This window comes from Penaeus chinensis, chromosome 7, assembly GCF_019202785.1.
Source record: "Penaeus chinensis breed Huanghai No. 1 chromosome 7, ASM1920278v2, whole genome shotgun sequence".
Classification (NCBI taxonomy): domain Eukaryota; kingdom Metazoa; phylum Arthropoda; class Malacostraca; order Decapoda; family Penaeidae; genus Penaeus; species Penaeus chinensis.
In genome coordinates, this window is record NC_061825.1 from 38816660 (window position 1) to 38829159 (window position 12500).

The 12500-nt window shown below is 43.4% G+C and overlaps 1 protein-coding gene across 1 annotated transcript in view; it reads right to left on the reverse strand.

The window, feature by feature from the left end:
- LOC125027088 overlaps nucleotides 1-12500 on the reverse strand; it is a 91097-nt gene that overhangs the window by 77620 nt on the left and 977 nt on the right. The window lies entirely within an intron of this gene.

Sequence of the window (12500 nt, forward strand, 5' to 3'; positions counted from 1 at the left end):
CCCCCTCATAACCCCCACCCCCAAACCCCCACTCTGGCTAATACGACCTCTCCTCTCCTCTCCCCTCCCTTCTACCCCACCCCCCCCCCCCCCCCCCTGAATCAATACTGGCCTAGCCTTGAAATGAAAGGCTTCAATTCAGCTATCACGGAATTCGCTCTTTCTCTTTCTCTTTCTCTCTCTCTCTCTCTCTCTCTCTCTCTCTCTCTCTCTCTCCTCTCTCTCTCTCTCTCTCTCTCTCTCTTTCTCTTTCTCTTTCTCTTTCTCTTTCTCTCTCTCTCTTATTCTCTATCTCAAGTTATCTCTTTCTCCTTTCCTTTTCTCCATCTCTCTTTTTCAGAAAACAGAAATAGAAAAAAAAAATAGGAGATGACATAGAAACGATAAAAGGATATTATTAGCAAACCCACGAGAAAATAGAAGGAATAGATAATACCAATTTCCGTGAGATTTGCCCAAGAATCGCTGACCTTTCTGCTACAAAGGTCAAAAGAAAAATGCGCGTTAGGTCTCTTGTCTTAAGAATTTTGAGAAGAAATTGTGTGTTGGACATTTGCTGGTTTCTTCATTTCGTTTGTTATTGATCATTATCACTCAAAATTGTTATTATGAGAGAGCCTGTAATTTGCGAGTAAGGCAACTAATATATAACTTTCGTTGTGTCTGTTATCAATAAAACAATAAAAGCATAATTTATTTAACTGCTATTTTCCAAAGTGATACCTGTCATCACCAAACTTTTATTAAGAACGAAATATAATTAGTGAAAAAAATAAATAAAAATGAAATTTGTTACTTTACGCTCGTACTCTGTACAAACCAGACCACATTCTCCGAAACTTTGGTAATGGCTTCTGCTTTCGCAATTTGCATATCTCTCTCCTTTCCTGATAAGCATGACGATTCAGTAAGTAGCCAATAGTTGAACGAATTATAATAGAGATGACTAAATTATAGCCCTCTCTCTTTCTCCCCCCCCCCCCCTCCTCCCTTCTACCCCCTTCTATTTATCATTTTAGTAGAAAGTGAAACCGAAGCTCTAGCCAGAACCCATGTAAGGAGAAGGCGTCGTCTGCTGCCGGACATTCAATACGAGCGTATTCACATTTCCGCTTTATTTCTGAACTATTTTATCTAATTGAGTCGGTTTGATTTGCTGAATCACTTGGTCCCAATCATTGCGTTACGTTGTTTATTCCATAATTATGAATTTTAACTCATCTGTTCGCATTAAATAATAGTCTCGTTGACGTATTTCTGGATACGCTCTAGACACAATCAAACCCTCTCCCCACCTAAAAAATATAAACAATTCAATAGAAAATCTCTATTTAAACATCTTGAGCATCTCACATACCTCAAAAAGACCGGCAAAGCTACTGTGCACGTCTACGGCCCTCCAGCAACGACCAGTTTCACCCAAAATTCGGATAACAGCCGTAAAAAAAAGGAGGAGAAAAACAAGCGACGAGAAACTTGGCAAACAGGATGAGGGGCAAAAATGACCGCATCTAAAACGTATCACAATTTACGTGAAAATGGAAAAAAAAATTATTCAATCAAATGAATAAACAATCACATCTCTTCCTCCCCCCCCCCCCCTACCCAACCCCCTCCATTCTTTTTAAACATATTTTCTTTTCCTCTCAACGTAAATGATTTTCTAAAAATGAGGGAAAGAAATGTCATATAACCTTCATGACGAGAAAATGCGTGGGATGGGGGTTGCTATAAGTGGTAAAACCTGTTGTCGATTTAGTAAAGAGGTTCAGGGTGGCGAGGTTGGTTGTGTGTGGGGGGGGGGGGGGGGAGTGAGAAAGAGAAAGGAGGGTTCGGGGCGTATATATATATTATCTTTTGTGTGTATGTGTGTGTTTTGATTAGTTTGGATTTCATTTTACATGCTATAGAAAGAGATGAAATTTACACACACAAAATATATAGTACAAATATTTATCTATGTAATTCGTATCAGATTTCTAAGAAAATGAAATCAAAACTAAGGATAATTCTTCATTAGGGAGGAGCATATTCAAACGGAAGCACAAAACATTAAAGAATTCTCGAAACGATATGAAAAAGCTGACAATAAATCCGTTTTAATTTCAAGCGACTGCCTTCAACGACCCATATGCTTAGCACCGTACGACCACAAACACCCTTTTATAACTCGTGGTAGAAAAATACTGTTCCACCTGAGAGTTTATTAAGCCTCAACATAACCTTGAATTTGTTTAATAACAGGAAACCGGGCCTGGAGATAGCGCCATTAAACATTAAGAGTTGAATTCCAAAGGGGGAGACGGTGCGCTCTCTCGCCATGTTTGGAAACGAATGAGCATCGCCATTTTTTTGTTTTTGTGTTTCGCATATATAACAATACGGAGAAACTCTATTACGTATTCCAAACACGTTTCGGTATTTTCGAACAGCAATACATACATACAGACATGCATCAGGCTTTTACGAAATACCAGCACACAGAGGAAAAAAAAAAAATAACAAAAAAAAAAAATAATAATACGCTCGTTTTCTCTCTTTCATGACACGAACGAGGAATGACAATAAAGGAAGAAGAGCATTGCACACGAGTTGCACCCTGGCAACAACAACTATCGGTTGCATTATACGTCGCGAGAATGACGTAAGCCCGTACGAAATTGCGGGGGGGAGGGGGGAAGAAAAGAGAGAGGAGGGGGAGGGGAGGGAGGGGGAAGGGAGGGGAGGAAGGGAGTGAAAGAAAAAGAGGAGAGGGAGAGGGGAGGGGGAGAAGGGGGGTGGGAGAGGAAGGGAGAGGGGAAAGGAGGGAAGGAAGGGGGGAGAAGGGGAAGAGAGGGAGAGAGGGAGGGAGAGAGAGAGAGAGAGAGAGAGAGAGAGAGAGAGAGAGAGAGAGAGAGAGAGAGAGAGAGAGAGAGACATAAATCAAGAGATTTAGAGATTAAAAAAGAGAAAAGAAAACAAAAAATTCCCCACAAGCAAAACTTTCCAGCGACAAGAATACGGAAAAATAACAAAAGAAAAAAAAGAAAAAAAAATAAACACCAATAATGACGAGTCAGGAAGACACAAGAGAGAGAGAGAGAGAGAGAGAGAGAGAGAGAGAGAGAGAGAGAGAGAGAGAAGTAAAGTTTCTGTGAGGGTATTTAAAACCATGCCCCTCTGCGAAGTATCTTGAGAAGGTGAAATCTGGCGTATGGAAGAACAAAAGACGAAAGAAAGACGAAAAGAAAGAAGAAAAGAGGAAAAAATAAAAGAGAATGATAATGAAAGTAACAGACTTTTTTGTGGTTGTCTGGTAGTCGTAGTATAGTTGTGGTTGAAATGGGTAGTTTTCTCAACCACAAACTATGAGTAATGTTTAAAATTGTTCGTTTAGTTTGGTGAAGAGGCAGTTCGGTTCAACGGACTTCGAGTAAAATGCCCTTTTGATGTATATGATATATGACTTGGATTCAAATTAATCAGACATGCGATCAATACAATCAGTTTCCCTGTCTTTTGTGATTGTTCGTTAATGTTGTTGTTGTTTTTGTCTGTCTATCTGCTTCTCTGTCGGTCTCTGCATTTGTTTCTGTTTCTGCCTCCCTCCCTCTCTCCCTCCTCTCCCTCTCATTCTCCCTTCCTTCCTCCCTCTCCTTCCCTCCTCCCCTATTTCTCTCCCTCTTTTATTTCCTCTCCCACTCCCACCCCTATCTCTCTCCCACCTCTCCCCCCCCCCTCCCTCCTTTCCTCTCCCTCTCCCTCTCCCTTCAGCATCCTACATTCAGCCTCCAAAATTACTCGTGCACAAGTTCACCCTTTCCCCCCACCCCCTCCCCTCACCCCCCGCCCCTTACAAGCCTCGTTAACCAGCTGCGGTAGACGGAGCACAGCGGAGAAAGTGCTAAATGAAGAAAGCTGGTTCTTAGCCACACCTCCTGCAGGGGGAGAGTGGGGGGAGGGGGGAGGGGGGGTGTTGCAGGAGATCGGGTGGGGGCGGATTGAGGTGGAGGGAAGGGAGGGAGGGAGGGAGGGAGGGAGGGAGGGAGGGAGGGAGTGAGTGAGTGAGGGAGGGAGGGAGGGAGGGAGGGAGGGGAGGGGAGGGAGGGAGGGAGGGGTTGGGTTGCAACGTTGCAGAAAGATTTTGACTCGTTGTTATCGCTTACCAGAGGTGAAGAGCTGGCAACACCGTATTCTTTTATTTTCATTATTATATTCCGGTTTTTCTCTCGTTGTGTGTACCCATTCTGTGCGTCAGTGTAAGTGTTCAAGCACTGATATAATATGCAGTATGAAGGTAAGATATGGGTGTTTTTGTTTTGTTTTTTTGCATACGTGTTATTGTTATGCATGGCTGCGTACGTACATATACGGATGTGTGTGTAACAAGTCACTCTGACACAAGATCAATCCGATGCACATGCGCGCACGCACGCACGCACGCACGCGCACAGACACAAGCTATCTCTCTCTATCTATCTATCTATCTATCTAACAAAGACACACCAACTCTCTCTCTCTCTCTCTCTCTCTCTCTCTCTCTATCTATCTATCTATCTATCTATCTATCTCTCTCTCACTCTCTCTCTATCTATCAATCTATCTATCTCTATCTATCTCTATCTATTTATCTCTATCTATCTATCTCTATCTATCTATCTCTATCTATCTATCTCTATCTATCAATCTATCTCTATCTATCTATCTCTATCTACACACACACACACACACACACACACACACACACACACACACACACACACACACACACATACACACACACACACACACACAGTACAGTGCAGCAGAGTCGGTTACTGCGAGCATTCTCAGTCACTTCGAAACGAGTTTTTATCCTCACGTGGGACACAGACCTTGTTCACTGTGGCAGGTGAACGCTACAAGTTCTATTGATCTGGAAGTTATCTATATATTATATTTATATCTCGTGGTGTTTGTGTTTACGTGTGGTAATGGTGTTTGTTTAGGATACTGATAGGAGGGGTGCGTCTGCCTATATATGGGTGTGTTGCTGTGTTATGCCTAAGCTGTGTGGTGATTATTTCTTCATCTGGGCCCTTGCTCTTGTTGGGTGTCTCTGTGTGCACTGCAACCGTTAGAAAAGAAAGTTTCTCTTTGTCTCTGTCTGTCTTTCTCTGTCTCTGTCTCTGTCTCTGTCTCTCTCTCTTCTTCTCTCTCTCTCCTTCTCTCTCTCTCTCTCTCTCTCTCTCTCTCTCTCTCTCTCTCTCTCTCTCTCTCTCTCTCTCTCTCTCTCTCTATCTCTATCTCTATCTCTCTCTATCTCTCTCTATCTCTATCTATCTCTCTCTATCTCTATCTCTCTCTATCTCTATCTCTCTCTATCTCTATCTCTATCTCTTTCTCTTTCTCTAACTCTTTCTCTTTCTCTTTCTCCCTCTCCCTCCCTCTCTTCCTCTTCCCCTCTCCCTCTCCTCCTCATTCTACCTTTCTTCCTACCCCTACGTCTACTTTTCTACTTTCTTCCCTCTTCCTTCCTCTCCCACCTTTCTCTCTTATCGGTTTCTCCTTATCCTTATCAGCTCGGTGGCAAATACCAAAGGCCCGTTGCGCCCCTTTTGCTCAACAGTTCACGTGCTACCAATCGTAAACTAATTCGCGAGGGTTTGGCAATCCAGAGACAGGAAAGAAAATGCTTGAGACAGATCTAGTTTGATTTCGTTTGTCTTCTCGTTTATCATTATTTATGTGTTTGTGTGTTTTTTTCTTTCTGAATCTCTGTGTCTGTCTCTGTCTGTGTCTGTCTGTCTCGTTTTCTCTATCTCTCTATCTCTCTCTCTCTCTCTCTCTCTCTCTCTCTCTCTCTCTCTCTCTCTCTCTCTCTCTCTCTCTCTCTCTCTCTCTCTCTCTCTCTCTCTCTCTCTCTCTCTCCCTCGCTCTCTCTCCTTCCACTGTATATAGTTTCTCTATTTTATATGCATCGTCATTATCAGCTTACTCCATTACTACAGCAAATTTTCTCCTATCATTATTGTCATCATTACCTTTATCGTAACAAACACTACAATAACCAGCATTAACAACCATTATACGAGTGGTGACCGTAGCTATTGTAATAATGGAATTATTAATGACAATATCATTGATAATGCTCTTATTACTACTACTATCAACAACATTATCAATGCTGATATGTTGTTAAGGTCAGTGCTTGTAATTATCGTTGTTATTGTTGTTATCGTTTCAATTGTCATATTACTGTTCACAAATATAATTTATTGGTTTATTTTGAATTAACTTTTGCAGTTGTCATCATGATAGCAATTTATTATATCCCGTTTACCTGATATCATTAGTCGGTATTATCACTATAAAAGTCTAATAACAGTGTAATTATAATATTGGTAGTACTTCTCTCTCTCTCTCTCTCTCTCTCTCTCTCTCTCTCTCTCTCTCTCTCTCCTCTCTCTCTCTCTCTCTCTCTCTTCCTTTTCCCCTCTCTTTCTCTTACCCATTCATACCCTTTCTTAATCCTTTCTCCTTCCCTCTCCCTCTCTTCCTCTCCTTCACCCTCCCATCCCTCTTCCTTTCTTCACCCTCCCATCCCTCTTCCTTTCTCCCTCCCTTCATCTCATTCCCTTCCCTATCCCTCCCTCTTCCACTCCCCCCCCCCCTTCCCCCTCATCCTCCTCTCCCTTACCAACTCATATCAGTTTCATAATCTCGGTCGTATCTCGAAGTTCATCATCCTGTTACTTCACACAACCCCAAAAATGAGGTGGGGGGAGGAGGAGGGGGTGGTGGGGGTTGGCGAGAGGTCAAAGGTTACTGTATGTGGATGCCAGCTGATGCCGAGACCTTTTAGCGCAGAACGATGCCTTGGGAGAATACAGGTTGCATACGCGAGATGGATTTATTTTTATATATATATTTTTTCCGGGTCAGGTTATGAGGTTGGTGTGTGGGTGGGGGTGGGTGGGGTAGGGGGCGGTGGGGTAGGGAAGGTGGGGGGAAGGAATGGTGGAAGAGGGGGAAAGAAGGGGGGGAGGAAGAGGAGGGGAAAAAGACGGGGGGAAGAAGGGATGGGAAAGGAGGAGGAGAAGGGAGAAAAAGGGAGGAAGGAGGAAGAAGGGAAGGAACAAGGCATAGGAAGAGGAAGAAAGTAAAAAAAAAAAGAACAAAGAACACGAGAAGAATAGTGAAAATAAAAAATATAAGCTGACAAAAATAAGAAAAAAACACTAGAAAAAAGAGGGGAAAAGAGAAACTAAAAAAAGCCGAAAAGTAGAAGACAAAAAGAAAGAAAGGGAGAAAGCGAACATAGAAAAAAATAAAATATTCTTGGGGAAATTAAAAGGAAAAAAACGTGAAATGCAAGTGATATAAAAATTCACCAAGGCAAGCATTTGGTGTTGGTGAAGTCAGGGAGAAAAGGGAGAAGAAAGGAGGGGGTGAGAGGGAGGAGGGGGAGAGAAGAGGGGAAGGTAGGGGGAGAGGGGAATGAAAAGAGAGAAGAAAGAAGGGGAGAAGAAAGGAGGGGGGGAGAGGGAGGAAGGGAGGAAGGGAGAGAGAAAAGAAAGGGAGCTGGAGGGATGGGGGGAGAGAAAAGGGAGGGATGTGGGTGGAATGAGGGAGAGAAAAGAGGGGGAGGTGGGTGGGATGAGGGAGAGGAAAGGGGGGAAGAGGAGTTGGTGGAAAATCTGCCAAGGGGAAGAGGAATTGCAGGAGACAAGGTGGAACGGAGGGAGGGAAGTGGAGTCGAGCGAGAATAGAGGAAAATAGGTGGTTGGGAGAAGTGATAAAGAAAGAAAAAAAAAAAAACAAGAAAAACTAACCGGAAAATAATTTGAAGAAAGAAATAGAGAAAACCAAAACCAAATATAAAAAGGTAAAAATAGAAAAAAAATACACAATCATATTCTCCCATTTCAAACTTACTCGATCTCCCTAACCTATTGAAAATTGTCCATCTCCCTCCCTCTCCCTCTCTCCTTCCCTCCCTCCCCCTCTCATCCTTCCCTCCCTCCCCCTCTCTTCCTTCCCTCCCTCCCCCTCTCCTCCTTCCCTCCCTTCCCTCCCTCCCCCTCTCCTCCCTCCCTCCCTCCCTCTCCCTCTCCTCCTTCCCTCCCTCTCCCTCCCCCTCTTCTCCTTCCCTCCCTCTCCCTCCCCCTCTCCTCCTTCCCACCCTCCTTCTCCCTATATCCCTCCCCCCTCCCTCCCCCTCTCCTCCTTCCCTCCCTCCCCCTCCCCCTCCCCCTCCCTCAACCATCGTCAATCCAAACCTCCCATCGACGTGGTAGAACGAAGAGAATTTAACAGACCCCGAAGCCCCTCCAACAGACCAGCTCGCTGTAATAACCCTGGCCGGTCTTGACCCGGTGTTGAAACGAGTGATTCTGCCCTTAACCTTTGTGCTGGGACGTCATGCAGAGGAGAACATTCTTGGAAAAAGGAGGGAGGGAGGGTGGGGGGAGGGAGGGAGGGAGAGGGGGGTGTTCTCTGATCTATCGGTCTCATGTGTGGATGTGTGTCTGTGGAGTTGATTTAGGTCTGTCGTCCGTCTTCTCTCGGGCGTTTGTTTACATTTCGGTCTTTCTCTCTCTCTTTCTCTCTCTCTCTCTCTCTCTCTCTCTCTCTCTCTCTCTCTCTCTCTCTCTCTATCTATCTCTCTCTCTCTCTGTCTCGTTCTTTCTTTCCCTTTCACTCTAACTCCCTCTTCTTCTCCTCCTTCTCCCTCTCCCTCTCCTTCTTCTCCCTACCCCTCTCCCTCCCTCCTCTCCATCTTTTTCCTCTCCTCTCTCATGCGAATCATCTTCATGAAACTAACCACATACTTCCAAAAGAACCACTCTCTCCACACTCATAAAGTCCAAGCCAATTAAACCATCGGATAATACAGACCGTTATTTTATTTTTCTTCTCTCCCCAAATTATTCGGGGGAAAAAACGTATTTCCTTTCGAACGTAACGGTTATCAGAGGCCGTTATATTTTTTTTCCCGCCCAATCATTTCAAACACGCCTTCTTCCCTCTTTCAAAAGTTCCCGCCACGTGAGTTACGTCAGCAAGGCTTCTTCGCGTGACCTCTTGCAGTGCAAAGCGAGCTTAATGATGACAGCATGACAGAAGCAAAGGAAATGAGAGCGATAAAGATGACGGAGAGAGAAAAAAAAAGAGAGAGGGCTAGAGGTAGAGAGCTGGGGAGGGAGATAGGGAGGAAGGAAGGAAGGAAGGGAGAGGGAGAGAAAGAGAAAACGATAATTGAGGTGGATAAAATTATAACGTGAGGTTATCCATATGAAACATTCATTATGATAGTAACAGCAGGGTGATAACTCGGAATATCAGAAGAGAGATAAAGAGTGTAGACAGAGCACAATAGAATCAACGAAAACGAGATGGAAAAATGAGACTAAAACTGAAACACATTTGAAACAAGTTTGAAACATGCATAAATACAGGTTGACCTCGTTAACAATACTAAATAAAAACGTAAAAGAAAAGTATGAATAAGATTCTCACGATACCACTCATGTTTTTACGTTATGAATATGTCACCAACAGCGCCGCATAAAACTGAGGCATCGACACCCTTGCCCATAGCACACTTCAAGTCCCATTCATGGCAAGTCGGTTTTCTCTTTCATCATTTCTTTCTCTCTCTCCCTACCTCCCCCTCTCCCCCCCTTACCCTCTCCCCCACCCCCCTTACCCTCTCCACCGATGCCCCTTACCCTCTCCCCCTCCCCCCTTACCCTCTCCACCTCCCCCCTTACCCTCTCCACCGATGCCCCTCCTCTCCACACTACCTTTTAACCTTTCTCGGCAATATCTGAACTTGCCTCTTAGAACTATTTCATCACGTCTTCGAACTTATGCCTGACCTCTGTGAGTAATGTGTAGAATCCTTTATGTATACCGTCGTTCCATTACAGCCCAGGAGATGCCTCTAATTATACCTGGCAATGGTGGGGGTCTTATACCATGAGTGAGTGTCGTTACGTGGTTTAAAAGGAGGGTGGGCTGAATTTTATGTGTTGCTGATTGAATAATAATAATTGTTCTCCCAGACTGTGAAAAAGGTCACTGGTATTATCCACATATTCTGACTGCCCTCTATGCAGTGTGTGCTACTTATTAAATTCATTCGTCAGTATGATATAACAATATGTAAGTGAGTATAGTATAAGGCCTTCTTGTATAACCTGTATTTACTGGCAAACAGAGAGGGTAGATGCACTGTGTTTTAAGTCATTTTTCCCACTGCTTTATCAGCTATTACGTATTTAGGATACCATTATGTAACTCCTTAAAATAGCCGTTTCCGTACTCTAATTCCTTTGTTGAAAAACAACCTACAAATTAAACTACAGTGAATTGTTTGCACGTTATCCGCACGTGTGTCAATCACTCCTCTTACGTCCGCGTGCGTGGGTGTGTCTGTAACCCCATCCCTTCCTCCGTTATATATATAGAGATGCTTCCCCTGTCATCCATTGCGAGAGGAGACCTTGGCAAGAGGACCTTTCAAACTCCCCCCCTCCCTTCCCCTCCCCTCTACCTCCTACCCACACCTGCATCCGGGACAACACGCCTGGACAGCTGGCATCATGAGGGGAAGCTGCGATCACACAGTCGGACTAGCAACGCTTAACTGCAGCATCCGAGGTAGACGTCAGGCTCTCTGTGAATAACCCTGAGTGTGCCTTTTGAACTTGCCGCGAGTTTGTGGGGGTTATATAATACGTTGTTTGTTGTGAAGTTGGGTTACGTGGCTTTTAAGTTATGTGTCGAGTGTGTCTGCTTCTTTGCTCTAGATCTAAAAATCCATGAGATGTGAATATGGATTATATTAATTGATGTGAGATTTTTAAAGCTTTCATTATGATTCGCAAACGAATTTCAGTGTTCTTTAGCTGATGTCTAAAATCATATTCGAGTTATTGATGGATCTTAACTTCATCTGACTTACACTTATTATCTGATGGATTGCCGGTGCCTAAGCTAACCGTGATCAATTGAGATAGCTGTTTTGTAACAACTTTATCATACGTGTTAACAGACCAAACAATATAAAATTCACTGTCGAGGTAAAATCAGGATACAACTTTATTTTACAGACATGTAACTTACGGGAGGAAAGGCTTGAGTTATTTTGACATCTTAATGCAGGATAGTATTTTTGTATCTACTTATTCGTCTAATATTCTAATGGATGTTTGAACTTGATTGCTATAAACGAAAATACCATTCTTGTTACTCTCTCACCATGACATCTAATTATTTTTAAAATCTTCCTCCCCTCTTCCTTAAAAAACACAACCCTGGCTAGCTTCTCAACCATAAAAGTCCCAAAACTCATTTTCCTTTAATCAGTAAAACCGATCTAACTCACCCTCCTCAAAAACGGCTAAAAGACAAGACAAGACTGGAAGGAAAATGCTAACAAGGGCCATTGCCAAAAGCTCAAAGGAAGGTATCATTAACATGTAAAAATCGGTCGGTTACATGTCTAAAACACGAGGTTGTGGCAAGGGAACTGTTGTCCTGTTGGTCACACTAGAATGGATTCAGTTTTATGGAGTTTCATTCTCTCTCTCTCTCTCTCTCTCTCTCTCTCTCTCTCTCTCTCTCTCTCTCTCTCTCTCTCTCTCTCTCTCTCTCTCTCTCTCAGAGGTTCTCGGGTAAGAAATGGTTAGTCATGAGTGTTTTGAGCCAATTGTTGAAACAGAAACGAGTTTTGTAGCGCGTGCCCCTCTTATGCGTGAGAGATATGTCTTGAATGAATTAATGGAAGTATTAACACCAATCACACGTAGCGATGAAAATTGACGTTTTCTTCGATAAATGCTCCAAAATGGAAACTACAAATCATTTCTTCTTAGTTTCTAGGAGTGCCTCGTTCACACATTTCTAACTGTATGTATCTGACGTCACAGGTGAAGTCAGGTAAGCATTCATAACCTCTGACTTATCTGGCATTCATATATGATGTAAACACCTTTCTCTAAGAAACACCTGCTCCCTAATCAGCTAGAAATACGGTTGAATTCCCCTCATCACTAAAAATCTTATTCGTACCATCTGCCAAAGAAAATCAAAAAGATCTATGTCCGTATATTTTTAAAATCAAATTTCGATCTCGCAAACAGCAACAAAATACGCCGGGTCAAAATCAATATTCATATTCATGTATTTTATTGTTACCACGTATGCATGTATGTATGAGCGTGCGCATGGATACAATGTATACATGTCTGTGTACGTTCAGACATGTATTTATTTACCAGCCTTTCACCATAAAAAGTTTAATTTGTATCCCAGACAAACCATCGCCAAATGAAGACAATATTTCCCCGTTTTCTCCCCCCCCCACCCCCCCAACACGAGTCTTGACCTCAATTGCCGTGTCTCGTGACCTCGACGGGCAACGTTCCTGTATTTCCGACCCCCCCCCTCCCCCACACACCCACCTTGATTCTCCCCCACTCCCCCAAACCCCCCAATACCCCCACTTTGACCCCCCCACACCCCACCAGGTC